We start from the raw sequence: 24,016 nt of genomic DNA on the forward strand, positions 1-24,016 counted from the left end.
CACCAAAAAAAAGAAACTCACAAAAAACCACCAAACCAAAAAGCCCTGAGCATGTTTTATGACTTACTTTCCCTGAATTTCTTCCAATAAATGCACACTCCAATCTCATAAATATTCCCTGAGAAGCACCATGCATTCTGCTGTCCAGATATGGGGGGGAAGGGGAGAATTAAAAAAAATCAACCTATGGACGACTAAACATTGATGAATATGGCATGAATTCTGAGGTGGGTTGTCCCCTCCTCTGTCTCCCACTTCCTAATTTACAGAATCTGCAGTATTTAGAGTCACAATGTCAACCAAAGTCAGAAGAAATAGAACTCTAGAAAGCACTACAACCATCATTAGCACTCTCTATCCTGACTACTTATCAGACACATATAAATCTTGATGCCTATGTGACTCACTATGATGAAATTAAATGAGAGCAAGCAGAGCAAATGCATGTCTACTGCTTTTATCTCTAACCCAGTCAGACAGTCATCAATATATTTGAGCTACTGCAATATATTCTGTAATATTTCAGAATATTGTTATCATTTTATTAACCCAAGTATCTTTAGTATTTTCTTCTTTATCTCCACCGTTTTTTAACGGATAACCCCTCTCCAGCCCTGACTGCATTATCCTGCATTTTATACAACGTGCTCCTTGTTATAAAAAAAAGAAATTATTTTCAAATACACATTTAATTTATGCCTAATATAGTGAAAGAAGAATTTAAATCAGCATGCACAAAGACAAGGAAGGAAAGCAGCTAAGAGTCCGTAAGGACATTAAAGCATGTGGTATCCCTGTTCATAACTGCATGTATTATAAAAGCACAGAAGCTGTACATTCACACCAAATCAATCCTCTGTTTACCCCTAGACATTTTAATCTGTTTCCTTAAAAGGACAGGTGCTGATAAAGATTTGAAACAGAGACCAAATTAAGAAAATGACAGGAAAAAAGAATCCCTGCTGCTTCAAAACAGCATTCTCACCGGGATCACATTTCTTGAATATTCTCAAGGAGAAGAGCATATAATTTTTTATATTTAGCCAGGGAAGGTGACAGACAGAAATCAGAGTTGCTAAAACCAAAGCAGGTAGTGTGAAATCTAAGAAAGTACAGAAATGGGAACCTAAAATGAGGAAAGGGCTTATTTATATATATTTTTTCCCCATCTTTAGAAAGCCAGGACATTATTCCAACTGAGCTAACATGCTCAACTGCACTGCAGGATTACAAGGAAGCTGAAGACAAAGGTTTCATTTACAACTCGACTCTTTTACAAGGGATAACCTCCTGTGCAGATGTAAAGTCAAGTCACGTCTGATGAAGTTTGCTTCTCCTGGGACAGTGGACAACACTTTTGGAATCAAAATAGAAAGAGAAACCTTGATCCTGTATTGTTCAGTGTCCTGTACATTGTTCAGATCAAAATTTAGTATAGGAAGCAGTGCATATAGATAGTTATTACAACTATGCTAAAAATCAGAAGTTTTACCCTTCCTTTTCATTTTCACCACTACACAATAAAAACATTAACTCTTTCTAACAGCAAGGTGTGAAATATCTTTAAACATCACTGATTTTACATCCCTTACTTTCTCTTACTTCACATAAAATATATCATTGCCCGTGAGGCTTAGAAATGTACCTCCTCTAGATGTTTGTTTTAGCCATGATGTCTCTGCTTCGTGACATCACAACTAGCTGTCATGAAAATTAATATAAGATAACAAGCAGAATACTTTGGGTCAATTCCTGGTTCAATTAAATTAAGATTCACACCATTCACATCATCAGGGACAAAATTACACCTTCTAACTTCCACCAGTGAAACCCCAGTGGGAACAGCTAAACAGAAAATGGCATCCAGTTTTTATGCAATGCTTGATAAATAAATTCAGCAGGAGGTTTACCATTTGTTTTCATGAAAACATGGATGAACCTATCTCATGCAAATAAGATGTTGTGGCAGAAAAACATGCGTAAGTTGTAGTATTTTGTAGAAAGTGATATTTTTCACACAAAGCTTATGATCTTAGGAACTTATTAGTTGCTCCAATGGGCAAACTAAAAGAGATCATTTTACACATACGAAGAAAATTATTTTGCTTGTCCATTTTGTTTTGTTCTGAATTTCTACTGTGAGATTCTATTAACTCTTTTTGTTTACTGAGGCAGCAAGGGAGAGTATGAGACTCCTGGTCATATTAGAGAATTATCTATTACTACATCATTTTGTAAGTTTCTCAAACTATGTCTGATCATCGTTTCAAACTGAAAATATTTATGTAAAATTATCCATATGATACACTAATTACCTACCTCAGTACTGTAAGAACATGAAAAAAAAAGTGAAATGTAAGACAGAAAGCTGACAGTAAAAATATTTTAATTCTGTTTCTAGCCTAATATGTTAATATTCTTCATTTATCATAGAAAAGTAGGATGTGTGCTGACCTGGCACTGTAACTTTCCGCAAATGCACAGTAGCCAGACACTAATGCCTTTGAATGTTATTAGCACACTGTGGTGAAAATAAATGTATCAATAAGTAAGTTCTTAATGACCTTAAATGAGATGCCTCTGTGAAAGCAGCCAAGACAGGCATAAACATAATACATGGTGTTTTATTAATAAAAGAACAACCATTTTCATCTCCTTTGAGATGATCCCCTTCGGGCCTCAGGTGCACCATAGGTGAGAGCTTTGTGACAAAAATAGAAAGGCATTCTCTTAGTCCTAAAATAATACTGCCTAGAAGGCATCACTTTCTTCCTTTGAAGCAAACAGATTATTTTGGACTTTCACACAGCCCTAAATAGCCCATAACTGAAAAACACATCTCAACAAAAAACTTTCAACTCCGTGGCTAATGAATGATATGCATACAGAAGGAGTAACTGCAGGAGGGTCACCTCTACTTATTTGCATTGGAGACTTTAAAATATCAGCATTCCCATTCTTCTTTTTTGATTATATATTATATATACCTCTTATCAGTTATTATCTCTTTCTGATATCCTTAACTACACAACATTTTTCAAACATCAGAAGTGCTTGGCAGCTGATCCTTAAAAAATTAAAGAATGGAAACTGAAATATGTTTCTGCAGGAGCTGAAACTGTACAGCAGCAAATAGCTGTACAGATAGCCATACAGCACATGATAACACTACAAGAGCTGGCAAGAGGCACTTCATGCAATGAGGCAAATTCAAACTTATTTTATTGTCCAGCATAACTTTACCAAATTCTTGCGCTTTATTTTTAGCATAGGATTAAGTGTTACCTCTCAGTGCTGCGAAGAAACTCAGTGAATGATGGGGTATTTCAGTTAATTCAGCAGAGCAGGAGCTGATCCTTCCAGGAATGCAGATGTCATAACACAAATGGGCAGCAGCAAGGCTGTAAACTTCCAGGGATGCATACTGAGAGAACTGTGCATTACCTCAGTGGAAGTAAAAAACACATGCAAAGTAGAAAAATGCAGAGGAACACAGTTCTGAAATAATCAGACTGGTATTGCATATCCAGTAGTTTATCCCCATTTAGCATTCAGTGTTAAAGAAACTAGACACTAGAACTCATGGCTAAACATCTGATTTGCAAGCTGAGGTTCACTGCAGGCTTCACAGCCAGTTGTTCCTGATTATAACCATGCAAACACAGTAAGACTTGCTCCTGTTTAGTTTAAACCACTTTGAAACCTGGATTCCCCTTGACATGCCTGTTCTGCACCAACAATTCCTGTTTCATCCTGCACTCTTCAGCACGGAGGAACAGGTGTGCCCTGACTAGAAACCTTCTGCTGCTCGGTGTAGAAGGATATTTCCTCACTTTTAACCTAAATTTTACCCATAGGGAGACTAATTACACAGACATTGGAATGCAAGTCCTGTGCTCCCTGATGTGCTGCATGGGAGAGGCTGTGACAGAGCCAGATCTCGTGTGCCCAAAGTCCTCTGCAGTCTGGCTGCAGAGAGCGTTTTTCACGCGCAGGCTGTAGCAAAGATTTCACTCCACAAGGGCTCCCACAGTCACATGGGAGAGAGACAACAGTGCATGTTTATGGTCTGCTTGGTGAATTCTGCAAGAAATATTCTTATTTTGCAAGAAAAAGGATGGTATTGCTATTCATCAGCAATTCAAAACCAATTTTTACTTTGGATCTTTCTAAGTCCCCAAGGGGTTTCTCTCCTCCCCACTCCTCATCAGTGGTAACAGTGTTTCCACAAGTTAAATCTTATCCTCCTTTACACCTATGCAACAAATAAATGTTCTCCCACGCTTGGAGACACTTCACCCATGATGATTTTATGCAGGTAAAAGCTGCTCAAATTTATTATGATTAGACTGTCACTTTCTAAGCAGTCCTGTCACTGGTGTATGACATGAATTAAGATCCCAGGTTCAGTCCTTCAAGATACACTAGTTCATCATAAATAAAAGAATATTTAAAAAAAAAAAACAAGCAACAAAAACAGAAAAAGAATCTCAAACCAACCAAATTAAAAAACAACTTTGCAGTTATTTTAAATGAGGGTTTTAAAATGGTCTTCAAAATTTAAGTACGCTTGAGCATATGAAGTTTATAATTTCTACTCTTTTTTTTATTCATAATTCTAAACAATTGGTAATCTATTTTATATTCCAGTGCCAAGAATCACGTGGCTTTGTTGTTGTTATTGTTTCTGAATGACCATCTAAACTCAAGCTGGAAGAAAAGAATGGCTTGTTATCCTTCCAGTTGTAGAAAATATTTTGAAAAGATGACCCAATTACATTCAGCGACTGAACAGATGCATACAGAGGGATTAAAGAATAATTTTTATTTCAGACATTCCTGATATTGTGGGGGACCCAATTAATTTCTGCTACATGAGTTATGTGTGTCTGTCTAATGCTAAAGAAGTTAAAAAAAAGGAACCAAACAATAAATTCTCAGCTTCAGAACCATTCTTCTTTTACTCAGCTCATCTTTAATTTCCAATTTTGCAGGCACTTGGGGATGGTGCATAAAGAAAAGAGACATTCCAGCTTGCTTAATGAAAAGCACAGAGCCCAATCACCTTAGGCTGAGATCACAAATTCAAATTGCATCTTTTTTTTTTTTTTTTAAGTGGTATTTTTCCTTTCTCTTTTGCCATGTGGATAAAACACAGTGAGGTCTGTTGCGTGGGTAATACAAAAACCTAACTTTTGTCACACCCTCTGCCATTGAGGAGAAAGAGGAGCAGCAGGGAAGAGGAAGAATGTACCTTATTCTCCTTCACTAAGAATATGGCTGTGCTTACAAATGAGCCCTTCTTTTTTTTATTACTTATGAAAGGTATTTCCACAGTATTTACCATTGATATTTCATCTATTAAAAAATTATCTTTTCTCTCTGTGTGAAAGGCACTTTGCAAACTGTTGCCACAAAAAAGACCCCACAAGACAAGAGAGGCAGCAAATAGACCTTAGTGCTTATGAAAGGTAAAGACAATCTCCCAGTCATTTCAAAGGGGCAAGGCCAGGCCTCACCTTTATTCTTGTGCATTTGCATTATTGACGTTACGAAACCAAGGCAGAGCTCCAAGTAAAGACCTGGTGGAGCAGAGCAAGGGTGGCTGTGTGGTGCTGTGACATCAGTGACAGCGGCTCCCCGGTGCACCCCTCGCTGGCTGAGGTGTTGGTTATGTGCAAATAATGAATGCTGTGCACGGCATTCAGACACCACTTTGCCGTGCTATGCCAGCCCTCAGATGGAATGCCTTCCACAGCAAGCGGAGCTCCTGCTTTGCATTTGTGCTCATCCACCTCCTGACACACTGGGTAGAAACTGAGAAACACCACCATCCTCCTCAAGCTCAGCCCCTGCCCAAGATCTTTAGATTGCATCTCCTCACTGTCCACAGTTCCCCATAACTGAGTTACCCTCTCCTTCTCTCTCCCCAGTGATGTATTCCCATGCTTCAATCTGACAGCAGGTGCTTTACACAATCCATTTGATCTTCTTCTCTCCATATGGCATATTTTCTTTGTTGTAAAATCATGTATTTCATTGTTGGTAGGTTATTTACAGTATTTTTGATCTGTTCAACAAAATGGTACATGGTTTAACTGTTCTCTTTGAGGTGATTCTTTATTAGTCATACAATCCATTTTTCTACTGATTAGGGAAGATGAGTCAGTACTAAATATTCTATCTCCTCATGCAATTGATTTTTCTGTGCTTTTTTCTTCCAATATTATTTTCTCCAACAGAGTTTTGCTGGCTACTTTTTATTAGTACAAATCATCTGCAGACGTGCTGGAGATTTCACAGCACAGCTTCAAAGACGTTTTCTAGAAACTCTGGAGAAAAAAGCAATTTTTCATATCTAATTCCATTCTTCTCTTCCCAGCTGATGTAACTGTCAAAGAAAATCACAGCCATGCTAACAACGCAATACAAATGAACTCGGATACATACAGACTGTTCTTGTGGAGACTCAGAGTCCAGAAAATTATGTATTATCCTAAACAATAGAAACAGGCAAAAAATCTGCTGTTGAAGATCTCACCTCTTACAGATTAAATTAACCAGGAGCAAAAAGAACCTAGTTCCATGCAAGAACTTCAGATTTGCACTCCCTGACAGGTTTCCTCCATCAGAGCCCCAGACACAGCACCAATGTCAGCAGCAAACCCACAGCTGGTAGCGCCTTCCATCAGCAGGAGAGACCCCAACCACCTCCCCACACCCCCAGCTACCTGTGTCCCTATCGCCTAATGAATCTTCTGCTGACATTTACTCCAAAGCATTTCATGTTTTGTTCTGCTTTGTTTAAGGAAAAATAAAAAACAAAAAACCAAACCACAAAACAAACAGAAAAGTACATTAAACCAAACACTTTCAATTTATATTATTTTTGGATCACTTCCTCAGTGGCCTGCCCATGGAAAGCTAGCATTTTGCAAACTTTCAACTAAAATAAGAACAATATTCAATACCAACAGGATGAAATGAATCAATCTGTCCATGGGTTAATTCGCAAAGGCAAATTTCTCTTTCACAGTCTCCTTCCAGAAATAGGAAATAAACTTCTGTAGTTCAGTATCCATTTCTGCTGGAGAAGAGGGCAGAAATGGGTCAGTTTGATGTTTCTTTTGGCACTCTACACTTTTCATAGGATAAAGCCTGACAAAGGGACAGACTAACAAAACTGAGCCAGAAATGAACTGATTTACAGGAGAGTAGTAAAACGAAAATGTGACTCAATCTGGTTATTACTCAATATAACTTACAGAAGAAATAGGTCTTTGTAAAGTCTTAAACAAATTAATTTGCTTGCTTAGCAGACTTAGGGCTTGTTAAAGGCCCACTAAGGTGCCTCATTGCTTTCAGTGCTCTCTGGCTTATTGCTCTCTCCACACTGTTCAGTAGCTGGCTGTAATTCTGTATTTCAGAAATTTTCAGCTAACCTCATGTATTTTCAGAATAATTGTAGAATAAACTGAATATAAGATTGGGGCAGGCAGGAAGGAAGAATCTGATTTAATCTATCTGGACAAATTAGTCCGATCAGATACCCCATTAAAATCAGTTCTAAACTAAAATTAGCCTTTTAATCATCTGAGCTATATGACTGAGCCGTCATATGTCACAGACATCACACAAACAACCAGAAGCTAATGAAATACAATGTTGTACTTCAAACAAAATCAATCACCAATTCCTTAAAATTTTATCCAGGAACCTAGTGAATTTATTTCTCTCTCTTTTTTTTTTTTTTTTTTTTTTTTTGTTAAATCCCATCTGATGTGAGTTAATACTGAGCAAGAAATCTCTAGCTGATGAGTTTCTAAGGAAATCTGTTACTACAGGAAACATGTTCACTTCTCTAACAGGTACAAACAAACATAACTGATGGGAAGAACACAATCAATAACACAGTTTCCAAAAATACTAGGACTGTTTATCTTAAGATCAGATTTGAGTGATTTCAATTAGATGCAGATCTGTTCTGTTATTTCTCATCTTTGCCAGCTTGTCAGATAATTGCCTCCCAAGCAACTGTGATTATCAGTTTTCTCAGTTCAACTATTAACTCATTCTTTGACCAAATAAAAGAAGTCATGACATTTTGAGTTCTATTTCAAAAGGACAGGAATGCATCACAGACTGAAAGGTGCTAACTGTACTATTATTCAAACATATTTTTAACACCAATACCATGGCATAATAGAGAATTTTCTAGGTTTCTGTTACCTGCTGCTGCATTTTGTACACAGAGGGGAAAAACATGGTTGTGCCAAGTTCATTGGTTGATACAGCTGAATATTTTTATTAATAATGACTACTCATCCTGCATCTGCACTCTATTACCATATGTTATTATGCTCATCTCACATAAGATAAGCACACATGAGCCAGAATTATAGCTAATTTACAAGAAAAATAAACCAAATCAAATACTTTTCACCTCCCATGTGTGGTACATGTTTATAACTTTCCTCGAATCAGAACCACAGGCTGCTGAGAAATAGCACTGTGCTTTAAAAAGAACCATAATGTTTCACCCTAGAGTTACAACATATGTTCACACTGGCTTTTACAGAAGAGGATGTGTTCTGTTTCTAGAAGTCTGCAGAAGGTTTGAGGATCTGTCTGGATGAAATGCACTGTACAAATACGCAGATATCACCAGTATGCTTCTGTCTTAGACAAATTTCTGGCAAAGTGGAACCTGTAAGAATTATTTAACTTTCTGTAATTAAAACATTAAAATAATCATGTTTCACCATGACAAAATATTACTGGAGACAAAGGAAGGCATTAACAATTGCTTGCAATAGGCCTTTCAAAATAAAAGCTGTCTGTACCTCTGAGTGTGTTGTTGTTTTTTTTTTTTTACTTCTGTTACATATTTCCATTCATGGAGGTATTCTGCAAAATAAAATGCTATTCTTCATTTTGCTCTAAAAATGTCTGCTTTGAATTATTTAAACTATTTTAATAACTCACTGTTTTATCAGCATAAATAAATTTTGCTCACTGACCCATATATTTCTTATCTAAGTGAACCAAGCTACTTCCCCCTGACCACTTAGAGCAAGTTAGCCAGGCTTTGTGAGCAGCATATAATGATATGCAAACTAAAACCATAACTATGTCAATTTAAGGTCAAAAAGGCCTATTTGTGGTTATTATGGAAATCAGTTTAAATGCGAGGTGCCTAAACAATGCGTCTTTGCGTACTGGCTCAGCAAAAAACCACAAACAACCTGCCAACATCTGCTTTTTGAAGTGTCAGATAACATTATTTCCAGGATGACATCAAGGGCCTTCATTGGCTATGCATAAGGTCAGTGAATATTAACTTCATTTACACTTGGCTGAGAATTGGCTGGTGCCAACAATAGGGGTTTAGATCCTCTGCTGAGCAGGGTTAAAAACTGACAGAAAGCTGCCATTGAGGAAGATGGATGATCGTGCTGGCTGACCCTATTCCTCCCCAAGTGTCACAGCTTCGGCCTCTTTTCTATCTCCGCAACAAAAGACCCTTCCCGAGCTTCCCAGTGGCCTTCAGCTTTATTGGTGCTAACAGGCCCAGACATTTTCATCGATTGGATTCTCTACCTCTTAAACACAAGAGCTTGCCCTCCCTGGCTAGCCAAACCTTGGCACAGATGTCTTTTTTTGTAATTGCTTCTCTGCTGTCTGTTGGGAAGGATGCAATCGGACAGGCGAACATCATGTCAACACAGAAAATGCTTCACCATTTATCTCAGTTTCCCAATGGCATTTTAAGGAAAGTGATACCCTGTTTGCCTGGGGGAGGGGTGGGGGTTAACCCTTCAATAGCCCAAAGTGTCTATAAATACAGAAAAAGAAGTTTCTGTAATGTTCCTGTAATAAAATTCTACTGTATTTGTCCTACACGCCATTTACAAATTATGAATTTAGTTTTCCCAATCAAACTGTTAAAAATCTAGATCCCTAAATGCAGAGAAATCAATTTAGCGTTGTTGCTTCTACACCAGATCCTCAAGGGCCTTTTCAGTCAAGTTCAAAGTATAAATTTAAGGCTTGAATAGTTAACAATGCAAACATCTGTAGAATTTCCAGTCTTTTTCAATCTGAAGGTACAAACTTAAGAAATATCACAAAAATACACTAGGAGCTTATATGGAACATATCCATTACATGAAATGAAAACAATTATTCTAACATTTGAATGACAAAATAACTGGAGAAAGGACATAAAGGAGACATAACAGAGCTGTAGAGAATGCTTTTGGGTTGAAGAAAAGCAAAACTGATGTTCCTTTACTTTTTTTTTCCCAAACATCTGCTACTGGACATTTGCTGGCAAAAGAGTAATGGATTTGACAAGCCACTTGTTTGATCCAACGCAGCAATTCCTGTCTTTTTGCATACACCATGGAAACACGCAGCCTCCTATCATAATTTATATATTTTCCCAGATTCTGGGCTGTGCTGCATGTGCTCTGTGCCAGAGCGATTGTTCAAAGGCACCCTTAAAGGCACCACAGCCTGCCAGGGGACTGGCTGTCACGGAGGTGCAATCAACAGCATTACAGCAACCCGTGTACTGCCTAACAGATTTATGGCCAGAAGTGAAGGAGCATGGATTAAATGCTTCTTTTAACACTCATGGCTCAAGTTACCTTGCAAGGACTGGGCATAAGTCTCAGGACTAGAACTGATGGAAAAACAAATGGGCAGGAAGACATCAAGCTGATCCTCTACAGAAATATGGAGTTCGTAATAAATAGTGTGCAATAATCCTCTTAAATATCAAGATAGAAATACAAAATACAGAGGAGGTCACAAAGTTGGGGAAAAAACAGGCAATCCAACTTAGCAATTCATCCTACAGATGAATGGAAGTAACAGCCACCAAAACTACCTCTCTGCCATGACGTGGCATGGCAAGATGGATCAAATTATTCCAGTTCTCCAGTAACATTTGTTTTTATAATTGGGGGAGGGGATTGGAGAGTGTGTGGGAATCCATCAAGTAAAAAAAAATCAAACATTCTCTTCTGAAGGAGAGGGGAAAATGGCACCATTCTCAAACTAGCTGCTATAAAAAATAAAAAAAAAAAAAATGTTTACCTCAGTCATAAAAACAGTAGAAAAGAAAACCCAGTCATAATTCAGCCATAAAATAAAAAGATGTACTATGAAAAAATGTGTGAAAGTAGCTGAAGTGATTTTTGAAAATACAGCAATACATATATTTCTTGGAATGAGATGTTTATTGCATACAGCCTACTGCAATATAAAATAATGTAATTGTGTGATTGTACACCAAGATTCATGATGACTTTTTTTTCACTACTGGAAGGGAATATTGTCACAGTAATGAGGAAAACACACATTTTTCATATTTGTAGTAATTCCTATTAAACAAACTGCTTTTAGCAAGGACTGCAAGACTGGGCCCTTGCTCTTTGTGTTAATAACAGATGGTTATGACATGGGGCCAATTCCTGTTTTTCTTACTTTCACAAGCAGTCCCAAGGGACTCATTATTATTTATTTTTTTATGAATAAAGCAAGCAAGATTTTACCCAAGGGAAAATAAGCAGTTTTGCAAGAGAAACATTTGTGGTGTCCTTTTCCACTGGGTAAAAGCAGGGAGCTCTGCCTTATTGCAGAAATACCCTGCCAGCCCCAAAGAAGGATAAAGGAACCCCAGTAGCAGATACTTGGAAGAAACAGAGAAAGAAAACTGGCACACAAGTATGAAATTATAACAGCTCTCAACAGATTTCCCCAATATGCTTCAGGAACTGTTATCAGGGACAGAGATTGGCAAGGGATTCCCAGCAGCACACTTCTTCCATCTGGAGTGGGTGGAACTGCGATGTCTCCCAAAGCTGGAAGGTATGGAGATTTTAAAGAAGATGAGACAGATCCAATTTTTAACCTACAGAGTCATGTAATAGAGCACATGAGCTTTGCACCCATGGATAATCACAGGAAAAGGGCTCTATTCACATGCTCTCCTTTTCAATCACCTTAATGAGCCACCCTCTGTCTTAGTTAATAACTGTGATATATTTGGAAGCATATTCAAAAAATTAAAAAATAAGAAAAAATTAGAAATTTTTCATCATTGAGAAAAATAAGTATTTGCGAAGCAGGTGCTTATCATATGTTGATAACCAGGCTGTTCACTCCCACAGAAAAGTGTCACCTCCCTGAAAGCCTCAACACCCATAAACCACCATACTCTGTTTCTTTAGCTAAGTACTACCACCATTATACAAGCAGGTGCCCACCACAAGAAGCAGGAGGAGTTCAGACACACAGGCTACTCAGCTGAGGGTATGTGGAATTGGTATGTGACACACTAAGAGCTTGCTTATACCCCCCTTTAAAAGGAGGTGTGAGGGTGCCATAAGGGTGTCTCCACTTCACTGAATCTAAACACACTACTGATTCCAGGAGATGCACAATGCTGGTATCACTGCAGGTATTTAAAACTCACTTCTGAAGAGATCATAGAGATGGCAAGATTGAAACGCCTCTTCCATCTCTGTATTTCAAAATAATTTACATTAGGGGTTGAGGATTTTCTTCTGCCCATGGAAAAAATTGCATTAGTATACATCCATTAGGTAAGCACATATAGCACCCCAAAAAGCAACATAAAAAATATTGCTTCAAGCTGAATGCTTAAGCACCTCGATCACAAACAGCTAGAAACAGAACAGTGACCTTTATTATCTGTATTTACCACACTAAAATGAACTTTTCTTAACTGTGCAGGACCACAGTGCAGGAAAGTGAAGGCTTAACTTAAAAATCAAATGAGTCTAGGACACCTAGAAGGATATCCTTCTTTCAGAAAGGACAGCCCGAGCTTTTTGTGTATGGGGAGCTGATCTGTAATGTTTCTGTGTATTCAGATGACCTGAGCAGGTTGTTTGTGCATAGTCCCAGAACAATGTCCATCAATCAATGTCAACATTCTTCCAAGCTCCACTCTGACTGGCAACTGACAGTCAGTTATCTCCTGAATGTTAATTAATAATGAATACCCTTGTCACTGCTTAAACACACAGAATGTCTTTAAATGGCAGAATTATAAAAGTGGGGTTTGTTTTGTGAGAACAGGTATTGCATTTTCATTTAGTCCTTGTACTAAGGAGAGAAATAAAATCCCTTACTCAGATACTGCACATCATTTGTGCTATCAGCCTGTGCTTTATTTTCTAAAAACCATTCATCTCTACTTGTCATGGAATTTTGAATCTTATCTTCTTGGATACATGATTTTTTTACAACAATAATACACAATTCACAATGACTGTGGCTCTAAATATGACAGAAAATCTTTAAGATAAAAGATCAAAAGTAGGTATGTCATTGTCTCCTCCTATGTCACATTTGCCCAGGGAAAAGAAAAACTGTTTTAAAAAGATGTCATTTCTCTCCCTTGTTTACAAGTATTATTCACTAGCAATTCCACTGACAAGACTTTTTCAATAACAGGACAAGTAGAGACTTATTTTAACTGACAAACAAAAGCAGACAGACAAGCATATACATGATAAAGACAAAAAAATTATGCCCTTTAATCAGAAAATTTGGTGGCTTGCAACTAATTATAAGTGTTAAGTAAAGAGAAGAGACAGTCAGAGCTCACAGATTGAGAATTCTACTCCATCTGCATAAGGGAACATGATTTTCAGCCCTGATTATGATTTAAGCACAATACTTTCACACTTCCCAGCATCAGAGTGCAGATGAAATCCAGCTGAGATGTCCATAGGTGAGATAATTAGGTGACAATGTAAAGCTTTGGGATTTGCTAACAGTTAAAACAATATCCATTTCCTGTAGTTATCATTTGGAAGGACTTTATCACTACTCTTTTCTTCTAGTTAGTGCCAATAAAACCGACCACACTTTGAAAGATGTCAATTTCGCAATTTCTCTGTATAACAGACAAATGTGCTCTTGCACAGAACAATGTCACAATTATAATGTACTCAGTAAATAATATATTGAATGTTATTTTTTGCTGAAGAGCTACTGATATGGAACAAACCTTTTCAAGAAATTGAACAAAAAAAATAAAATGGAGATTTATTTCATTTCTGTACTGTGCAAATAAATCCATCAAGAAAAAATATGTTGACATTTTGAAACATGAGAAATCAAATATCTAAGATCCAATGCTTGATATCAGCTAAGAGGCTGTATCATGGGTCTGATCCAAGAAAATAAAATCAAGTAAGAATACCATCTCTTTGAAAATATTCCAGTCACATCCCAAAACTATTTCTATGTAGAAATTAAAAACAAAATACCAAATATTATCTTAAAAAAAAATCTGTTCCATAAAATCTTTTTCTTTCTAGTTACATTTTCTTACTTGATGTTTTAAGACTTCAAACAAAGCTATACATTCTAACAGAAACAAGGGAAAAGATCAATACATCTCCATTTGCTTTGACATACAAACACATCACTCTTATATGCAAAAAAAAAAAAAAAAATCAGTAGAACTTTTTCTCCAGTTCTACCATTCACTTAATAAATGCATACATATATACACAATGCAAATAATTAATCAAAACAAATTTATGTCAACATTGGAAACACTAGAGCACAAATAGTGAAGATTAAATGGTTTGTATTTTATATGCAGGTCTGTGTATTATATACATATATAAATATATAAATGAAAAAAAAAGCTCATAACCTAAGGCATTGGAATCTGTCACTCCATATGAATGGTTCTAAATGCTACACTATGAGAAGAACAAGTTTCAGCAGTAGTTAATAAAACCTTCTAGCAGTGACTGCATGTTGGTTAAGAGACATGCATACCCTATTTGAAGCAAGAGATGCAAGCTCAAATTCTCCTCAGCAAGAAAAATAATTGACCTAAGCCTGGATAACATGAGTTGAGTGAGATCACGTAAATATGGCCAGGGACCACAGCCACATGTTGCCCACTCAGACCATGTCCCACAGACAAATTTTTGAATATGCAATTTGTTCCAGCATTAAGAGAGCTGAGCCGTTTGGCACACAAACAGCCAAACTTTTAGGAATACAATAAACTTCATTTACAAAGCCTCAGTTGCCAACATTCTTTAAGAATTTTCATGGTAGCTAAGCAAGGGTTCCAATATTTTATATTAGAGATTTAATGAGTTTCTCAACACCAACTATATCCCTCTGTGGGCACAAATTGATTGATTCAAATACGTACCACACACATTTTTGTTAAATGTATCATTTTTTCTCAAAATATAAACATATAACAATTTAAATAGTTTAGTGAAAAAAAAATTAAAAAAAAAAAAACTGGTACAATCAGGAAGTTAAAAAATTACTATGTTTACTACCCACAAATTAACATTAGCTGGTAAACTGCGGGATTTGGAGGATTGGAGGTCCCATGTTATTTTAACTTTTCAGGTCAAATGGGTCAGGTCATTAATACAAGCTCCATACAACTCCTGAGTTTTATTTTGATGGTCCATCAGAAGTGGATGAAGGACACCCTGCCCTCTCCTACAAATGGGTTTAGACTTCCATAGGAAAATATGCACAATATGTGCATAATATGTTGTGTACAATATAAGACTGGAAATAAAGCATATACATTGTCATTTGAGAAAAAATTAGCTCTAGCAACTCTCAGGGGACATTTGCAGTTTAGTCACATTCTGAGGACACATGCAGTGAGACAGAGAAATGGATGTACAGCAGGTCACATGCATATAGCCATATGAGGCCACATGAGGACAGCCCTTTAGTCACCTGCCAAACACCACCTGACCCCCTCACATGAGTTTAATCCACTGTGTTCCATCCACTGCAAAATGAATGCCAGTCATCTGGTGCTCACACTCCATGACATATCATACTCACTACATGCAAGGAAAGAATAACAACAAGTTATAGCCACTAATTATGCTAGAGATTATATATTTCACCGGTGGGAAATGTACCATCAGTGGAATTTTAGGGTCCTGTTTATATTCACTTCTCTGTATACATTTGTAGCAGCACAATATTGCAATTCCTAGAATTCTAATAAAGCATTCATTTAAATATGTTTCATCAACGTAGAAGTTTCAAGTTTAAGTATATGCTTACACTTACCTAAAGCTTTAGCACTTTCCTCAGTAGGAAAACATCAACATATGATGTTACTCTCATTAAGTTAATAGGATTCTTTCCATTAAATTCTGGGGATGGTGCCTCAGCCTACAATTCTACAGATAGTTTCCTGCATTAGGCATTACCTCCTTAAAACACTTATAACTTGTTTAGTGAAAAGTAGAAACCGAATTTTTACACTTTCTCAGTATGTTTATTTATGGTAATACATAGTATCAGAATTTTTTTTATAAAAAAAAAATAGCAGCAGCCAGCCTGCTGTAGACTTAATCCAGCCTCTCTAAAGCCTTAGTGTACTTCACAGTTGTAACAAAAAATAACTTTTGTGTTTACGTATACTAAATGCATTGCAAAATATTAACAGCAATTATGTTTCTCAATCATGTACTTCCCTCTCTTTCCCATCAATCACACACATTTGAGGTATGCACTGGTATCAGATGATATTAACAACTGCAGTTAATTAGACTTGTACTGGAAAAATGCTTGGTACTATTATTGCAGGAGAGCCATGTCTTGCCAAGAGACACCTGTAACTAACCCAAATCATGAAAATTAAGAGATTAAAGTATCAAATTACCCTGGGTAAAAAACCCTGATGTTTGTTGGAGATCTGAGCAAATTTATCCTCCTTAAGACAAGCAGCGGGGCCACCCAGCTAAATAAAAATGTACAAATACATGCCCTGACAGGATATAAACTCAAGAAATACAGTATTTGAGCCCAATTCTTACTGCATGCAAGTTTTATACTTGGTTGCCTTTGCTACTCTGAATTAGACTTATAAATTAGCTTGACATTAAGCAAAATTTTCCAAAGAGAATATACGGTCAAGGAGATAATTTTTCCTAAATGGAAAATCTCTTCTTAATGAAGAAAAATAGAAGGAAAAAAGTGTTAAATATTTAACAAACACTCTGCTTTTTGTTGGTGTGTTGTGTTTTTTAGAGAGACTGTGAAGTCAGAAGCAGTCATGAATGGAAATGTATACAAAAATACTTTCACAGAGCCACCAGGCACACATTGCTGATGTGTCTGAGAGCAAGAAATGAAACACAAGATTACCCCAGTTTCTGCTGTGAACTATTAACTGGATACTATTCACTTCCACATATAACATATATTTTTCATTAATATTAGGTACAAGAGAAGTCACTGTGATAGACAGCAGCAGCACAAAGATTAGGAAGAGCACAGGGATAAAAGCTTCTCTAAGGAATGTCTTAAATAAAAATGCCTTAAATGCATTTGCTACTGCTGCTGTTTGCACAATAACGATATGCTACAGAAGAAATTAGACACACCATTCTGTAAATAGGGGGTTTTTTTATGAAATTAAAGACAGGTAATGCTGACCTAAATAGTGAACCTGCCCTTTTTTTGATTCTCTTTGATGTCACAGCACTCTGTAAAGGATTACAGTAGAAATCATCTACATTTTTTTCCTGTCAAGTGCTTGGCTTTTAATAAGCTCCCCAATATTCTTTTCTAATTCTTCAAAAAGGAAACTCCTACAAACGGTTTTACTCTCAATCTGGTTGCAGTCTTAAGTTTTTTATAGAAGTAATACTTATAGTACCTCTAGGAGAGGCAAAAAACAAAACAATTAGGTTATATGTATATAACTTTTATAGCTTAATATTAAATTTCAAAGAATCCATTTTGACTTTAAAGATATTAATTTGAATATGTTTTATTTGTTTTCAATCTAAAAAGTGTCAATACACACAGTTTGTTGTGATAAACTGTGTACAACTTATTGTTTTTAATAATTAAATTAGCATTGCAGACAGAGCTTGCACAGTACAGGGCAAGCCAACTGAGAAGTCAAGAAGCAAGAATTAACTTTTTACTCTACATTACAAGCATATTAACTGAAAATTTACACTAAAACTATCTCCAGTTTCTCAAATAAAAACAGAAAGATATTCTTAAGGATTTAGTACTGCTTAATATACAGGAACTGTTGCTGAGGAGCAAATATTTTCACAATAACAGAGGAAGTTAGGGATGCATCAAAATTCAAAACCTAGTCTAGTTAACCAAACATTTTGCCCACATAATTTCCTTTTTTTTTTATCAGCTTCAGTACCAAACATAGATCTTGCCATATGGTTGTCTCACTTCTTAAATAAAAACTGCAAATTCAGCCCTTAGGTTTCCTTATTTTCAAAGAAAAATTTATACTTTGAACTACAGCCTTCTTGAACAACTTTCAACAGCATTTCACCACAGACATAATAGATGTTTTACAGATACATGAAGTAATTAGGTAAGTAGTTATTAACATGTTCTTCTCTTTTCTGTGATCATTTGTTCCATTAATTGATCCCTACTTTCAGTTTCTCTGTAACCTACTAATTCTCTTTTCTCAGTTCCTGAAGCCTTGTTTTCGGGATGGGTTTTACTTCACTTTTTCTTAAAAAGCTAATAGTCATATTCATTGGAATGCATGTACACCTATGATACTCCTAATGAGGATTATATGTGACTTTTCCCATTTGTACTCAGAAATTGAAAAATACTTCGATTTATTTTTAGTGGCTAATTCTGAGAGGTTAACAGAAACCCTGGACAAAACCAAAAACCCTGGACAAAACAAACAAATCAAAACAACCCTCTCAGAATTTCCAAGCAAGCAGATTCTTTTTCATGTAGGAAAATTTGTTTATACTTAGAAACATAGCAAACTTAGAAAACGATAGCAAAGCCATTAGACGCCTATTGCACCCTTCACAAAAGATTTCTGGGCAGGAAAGTTTGTTTCAGAAGCAAAACGTATGGTTTTGGGCAACAGACTTGACAGGATGAGATTCCACTTCTAAATACCAGCTAAAGCTTCATTTAGAACAAACAGCAGATACACTTTATGGCTAAGGAGTTAATGGCCCAGCTGTTGAGCAACCGTAGCTAATTCAGCAGTGGCATCCCAGACCCGTAAAACAGACAGTTTTAGTGCTTCTCCTGTAACTAAAGGAGACATTACTAAAATTCTCTTAAATTTCATTGCTGGTTTTGTTTTCAATTCAAAATCTGTGCACAGCAGTTGATCTGACCAAAAAACCCAAACAACAGACATGCAGCAAATTTAGTTGAAGAAATTCGTATTCATCAAACCTCAAGTAAAATGCAAAACTAAAATTAATTCCTGGAGACAGCTGAAGCTGGGAAGAGGGGCAGGCCAGAGGGCAGAGGAGAAGAGGCTGGAGAGAGAAAGAGCTCTACATTCAATTCCATTATCCAACAACCCCACTTCTAGGATGTGGGCTCCTGATTGACCATTTGCATCTCCAATTTCACCTCTTTCAGTTCTTCTGGAGCAAAGCTACTAGTTTATTGGGAACTAAACCTGTCAGTAGCTCTGCAGTTAATTCATTTTAAGGATCACTCTGATGGCATTATCAATGAAAACTAGATGGTTTTGACTGCCTTCATTACTTATCACTTTGATTTCTCATCATTTTACTTCTCCCATCTCTTTGTCACATTTGGGAGAGAATGTTGTATCACGAAATATGACGCCCTATAATCAGACTTATCAAACTAATTGAGATACTTCAGGCAAAGCAATGCTACATAAAATCAATTGTATCTTAGGGCCAAAAGACAACACAAAAGAGACCTGAAACAGATTTTATGAAGCATGAAGGCATCAGTTTGTTTCAGGGAATGGCCAGTCCTGACCAGTCAGACCACCAGCCATTTTGTGTTACTTCATTTGGAAAATACTTCCAAAGAGAACATGTTTAACAGTGGGCATAGCTCCTTTCCCTTTCTATCCCCTGTGCTTTCACATCCAGAAAGCAGCTGAAGAACATGAACAAAGTACGTCAAAGAAATCCAAATTACATAAGAGAGACAAATAAACTTGTAAAAACCATCCTCTTCATGAACACTAGATTGTTTTGAAAGGAAGATATAGCAAGAAAATATATAGTTGTACCTCACCTCCCTGACAAGAAGAGAAGTCAGAAGACTATAGGGTGAATGACAGCCAAAACATTCAACTTTCTACAAATTATAAAAGGGGACTTGAAGCAGAAATTAAAGTTATTTTATGCTAGAAGCATCTTCAGTAATTCTTGACCATCTAGCTAAAAGGTCTTACTTTCACTTTAAAGTATCTAGTTTATTTTCCTGAACCCTGCTAGGATCCTTTGCAAAGATACCTACCTTTTAAACTTTTTTTTTTAATCAAATAGTTAATATGCAGCTGTATGTAGTGCCTGATATCAGATCCCACTGGCCTTTTTTTAAAAAGGAACAGAAAAGTTATTTAATATGTTAGGGAATGAAAAGAGAAGGAGATAGATGCTCTAGTGTTGAACTTCTACAGGCTTCTGAGAAAATGACAAGACTCAGTGACACAGAGATACCCTCATTCTCTGCTCAGGTTCAATTAGCTGAAACTAATTACATTCTCTTCCCTAGAGTAATTTTGGAAGCAAATGGAAGAAAGGTAACTCTTCTTCAAAAGAGGAAACATTTAAAGTCCTGATGATATAAATGCCATTGAAAAGTTTTCTACCATTTTCCCGATCTTCACAAAGCAAAAAATTTTCAAGTTGAAAATGCACGAATGTCAGCATAGGTTACTTAATTTGCAGGTCACCCACATCATCTGTGACACACACCCTGAGCTGAACTCTACACCCAATTCACAATATGTGCAACCTGGGCTTTTGGGAAGCATAGTAATATTTGTTTTAATTACAACTTATTCACATTCCCATCTTAATTCATTGTCCTCTATTAATAAACGTGTGGCACATAAGCTCCTAAATGGAGTAACATTAAAAAGAAAACACACAAGAAAGAAAAAAAAATGAAAACCAAGGAAAAAAAAAAAAAAAAACACAAAGAAAAACAAACCCCACAACCACACATACTTTACCACAAATACATTGCACATAAGGCAAATTCAGTTTCTGGATCTGTTATCAAGTAATATCTCACAAAGCAAAGAGATAAAATGTTTGTCCCAAAAAGAAAAAAGAGAAGGAACAGATGCAGCTTGCCTTGGCACAACTTATAGCACTTGACAAAGTTTGGAAAGAAAAGCCTGTAGCTCCCTTTTTACCTCACCAAGACAAAATGTGCAAATAGCTATAATCCCCTCCTCATTTGGAGGCCAATAAAACAACTGCTAATGCATACGGTATTATAATAGGTTTAACAGTAAAATGTATTCATTTGGCTTTCCCTGGGAATTTGATTTTTTGGACTTGGTGCCCAGTGATCTATGCAATTTCTCAGTTCAGTAATATTAAGAGAAGCTTCATACCTTCTGAAATACCACTCTACTGCTCTGATTGAATAAATTTAATTCTCTCCCTCTTCACCCCCAACTAACATGAAACAGATGGAAAATACATTTTAGTAGAAGCTCTCATAAAATTATTTTCACCTTCAAATATCAATCACTGATCACAGTGTATTCCTTTACATGCATAACATATCAAATGAATTCCACTGTGAGAAAAGTCCAAGCTAGACCTATTGGGAATCCACCACAGTTACCGAGAAGTCCATTGGCTTTTTGTGGTTGGGGTTTTTATGGTTTCTTGGATGATGGTTTTTTGGTTGATTGGATGGGATTTTTTCCACAATAGATGCAATACATAGTGTTAGAAGATGTAAATACATGTAAGTACCTTTCTGGTACTGCTGTTAGGTACTCTTTAAGATTATCATTTAAAATGTACAATTTCCACACCTAAGTCTAGGGCTACACACCATCAGACCTAAGATCAACACCCAGGAAAGAGTCTCCTTGTACATAAGCAAAACAATCTGCAGCTGAAAGTTCAGAGGCTCACCCGGTTTCCTCATGTTTGTTTCACACAGCTTTAAGATTTTGCTATAAATTGCATTTGAGAGCTCTCTGAAATTTGGCTCTCTTATGTATGTTTTAGACCACTGGGGTCACAAGGATTCTTTGGCACTTGTACAGTGAGAAGTAATCGGTGTACATCCAAAAAGAAAAAGAAAAAAACAAAAATTCAGTTTGAAAGATCAAGCAATGAAGAGGGAACACAGAGGACCTTATTTGCCAGGTAACATGTTTCACCACTCACTATTGTTTTCTTCCTTATCCTTCCAAGCACTACAAGTTACTTACATTCATTAAAAAAAATAAAAATAAATGCATCCAGTGCAGAGTTGTGTATAAATCAAAATTCAATTGTTTTAGTATCTGAACTCAATAAATTTCACAAACAGGAGAGGACCTGTATGCAAAAGGAACACATTATTCAATCACAGACAGCCAATCAAGCTAGCATAACACAAATGAAAATCCCTGCTGAGTTACAGGCTGAAGAGATATTTGGAACTACAATGTGGTCATCTACTTCTGCCTTTGCTACAACAGATAAGGTATTATTCTGTATCTTTAAAAGACAATCCTACTGTGCTAATTCAGCAGAGCTTTAGCAAGTGTGAGAGAAGAATCACAGACGTCTGCCCATCCTGACAGAGCACAATACTTTCTGCCCTGAGTAGTCCCAAAGAAGTCACACAGCATGCCAGGTACAAAGTATTTGCAGAAGTGAGCCCTCAGACAGGGCTACAAAAGCTCTGGGTTAAGGAAGCACACACCAACTTGCTTCCTCTTGATCTGTTACACAGCTTGACAGTAACAGATAGCCAGTTGCATTAGTGTCAATGTACAGATAAGTTTCTCTCAATATCTGTCACAAAAAACAGACGCCATATCAGTGTGCCAGTTGCATTATCGGTCACTACATAGCTGATCATACTTAATAACATCCTCGAGCCCCGACAGGACACGCAGACACAATTACAAGCGTGTGCCACCATCACCCAGATCGGTCTGACTCGGAGCTGCCGCCTCGGCGCGCACTCCAAGAGCGCCTGCCCACCACCTTTTCCCTCTCCAGCACATTAGCCTGCCTCAATATGGGGCCAGAGTTTGTTTTGAAACTCTTAACAGGATCACTGAAAGAAAAGAGGAAAAATACCATAAATGATCCTCTGGACTGCTTCCAGAGTAGCGTGTTCTCCTAGCGATTGCTTTGGAAGCAAGCCAAAAATAGGAAATGTTCTTGCAAATGAGCACGCCACCAGGCTCAAGTACAAGTTATCATTTAATTCTTTTGTCAACATCAGCGCGGTTAGAAATTAAGAAGCCTGTTCAAAAAACAGGTTACTTGAATTCCAGTCACCAAACACCAATTTCTTCTCTATCCATCCCTGTCATGCTCATTCAGCTCATGTCCCCCACCCCCTTATATACACTGGAGGTTTTTGGGGATATTTTCTCTCCCTTATTGAAAGTCAAATAAAATTAGTATATTAATTACATCAAAGATAACTAGGTCTGTAATCAAGAGCAAATTAACTACAAAAAGGAAAAAAATCAGTCACTCAGAAAAAAAATCTAAAACCTCAACACAGACTTCCACGGAACACAGCACTTAATATTTTTAACAGACCTCTAATACAGTGTACTGAACAGTTTTGCCGGGGCAGTTTTTCACATTACAATTACTCCTAATGAGATCACCCTCTGCAGTGTTTAAGACTTCATCCTTTCCCAACAGAACAATGAAAGATTTGTGTGGAGCTACAAAGACCTCAGATCAACTCCACTCACTTCACCTTCTCCTGAATTTCCTCATAGGAACTCATCAAAAGCAGAACTGTGTTTTTTCATGTGGACAAACTATTAATAAAGAGACTCATTTACTTTTTTTTAGGATGTCCCAAATCCTCAACAGTTTTTGAAGCCCTCATCAGACTGAGGCACCTCAGACTCAGTGAGCACTGCCAGCTTTGTTTTTGAGATGATGTAAATTTCTCCTCTTCACAGATTTGTGGGGGCTCTTCCACTTGTTCACTTACAGTATTTCTC

The 24,016-nt window shown here is 36.8% G+C and overlaps 1 protein-coding gene across 5 annotated transcripts in view; it reads right to left on the bottom strand.

Moving 5' to 3' along the window:
* EPHA7 (EPH receptor A7) overlaps positions 1 to 24,016 on the bottom strand; it is a 165,571-nt gene that overhangs the window by 131,313 nt on the left and 10,242 nt on the right. The gene's annotated exons all lie outside the window — the stretch shown is intronic.

Source organism: Zonotrichia albicollis, chromosome 3 (genome assembly GCF_047830755.1).
Source record: "Zonotrichia albicollis isolate bZonAlb1 chromosome 3, bZonAlb1.hap1, whole genome shotgun sequence".
Lineage (NCBI taxonomy): Eukaryota > Metazoa > Chordata > Aves > Passeriformes > Passerellidae > Zonotrichia > Zonotrichia albicollis.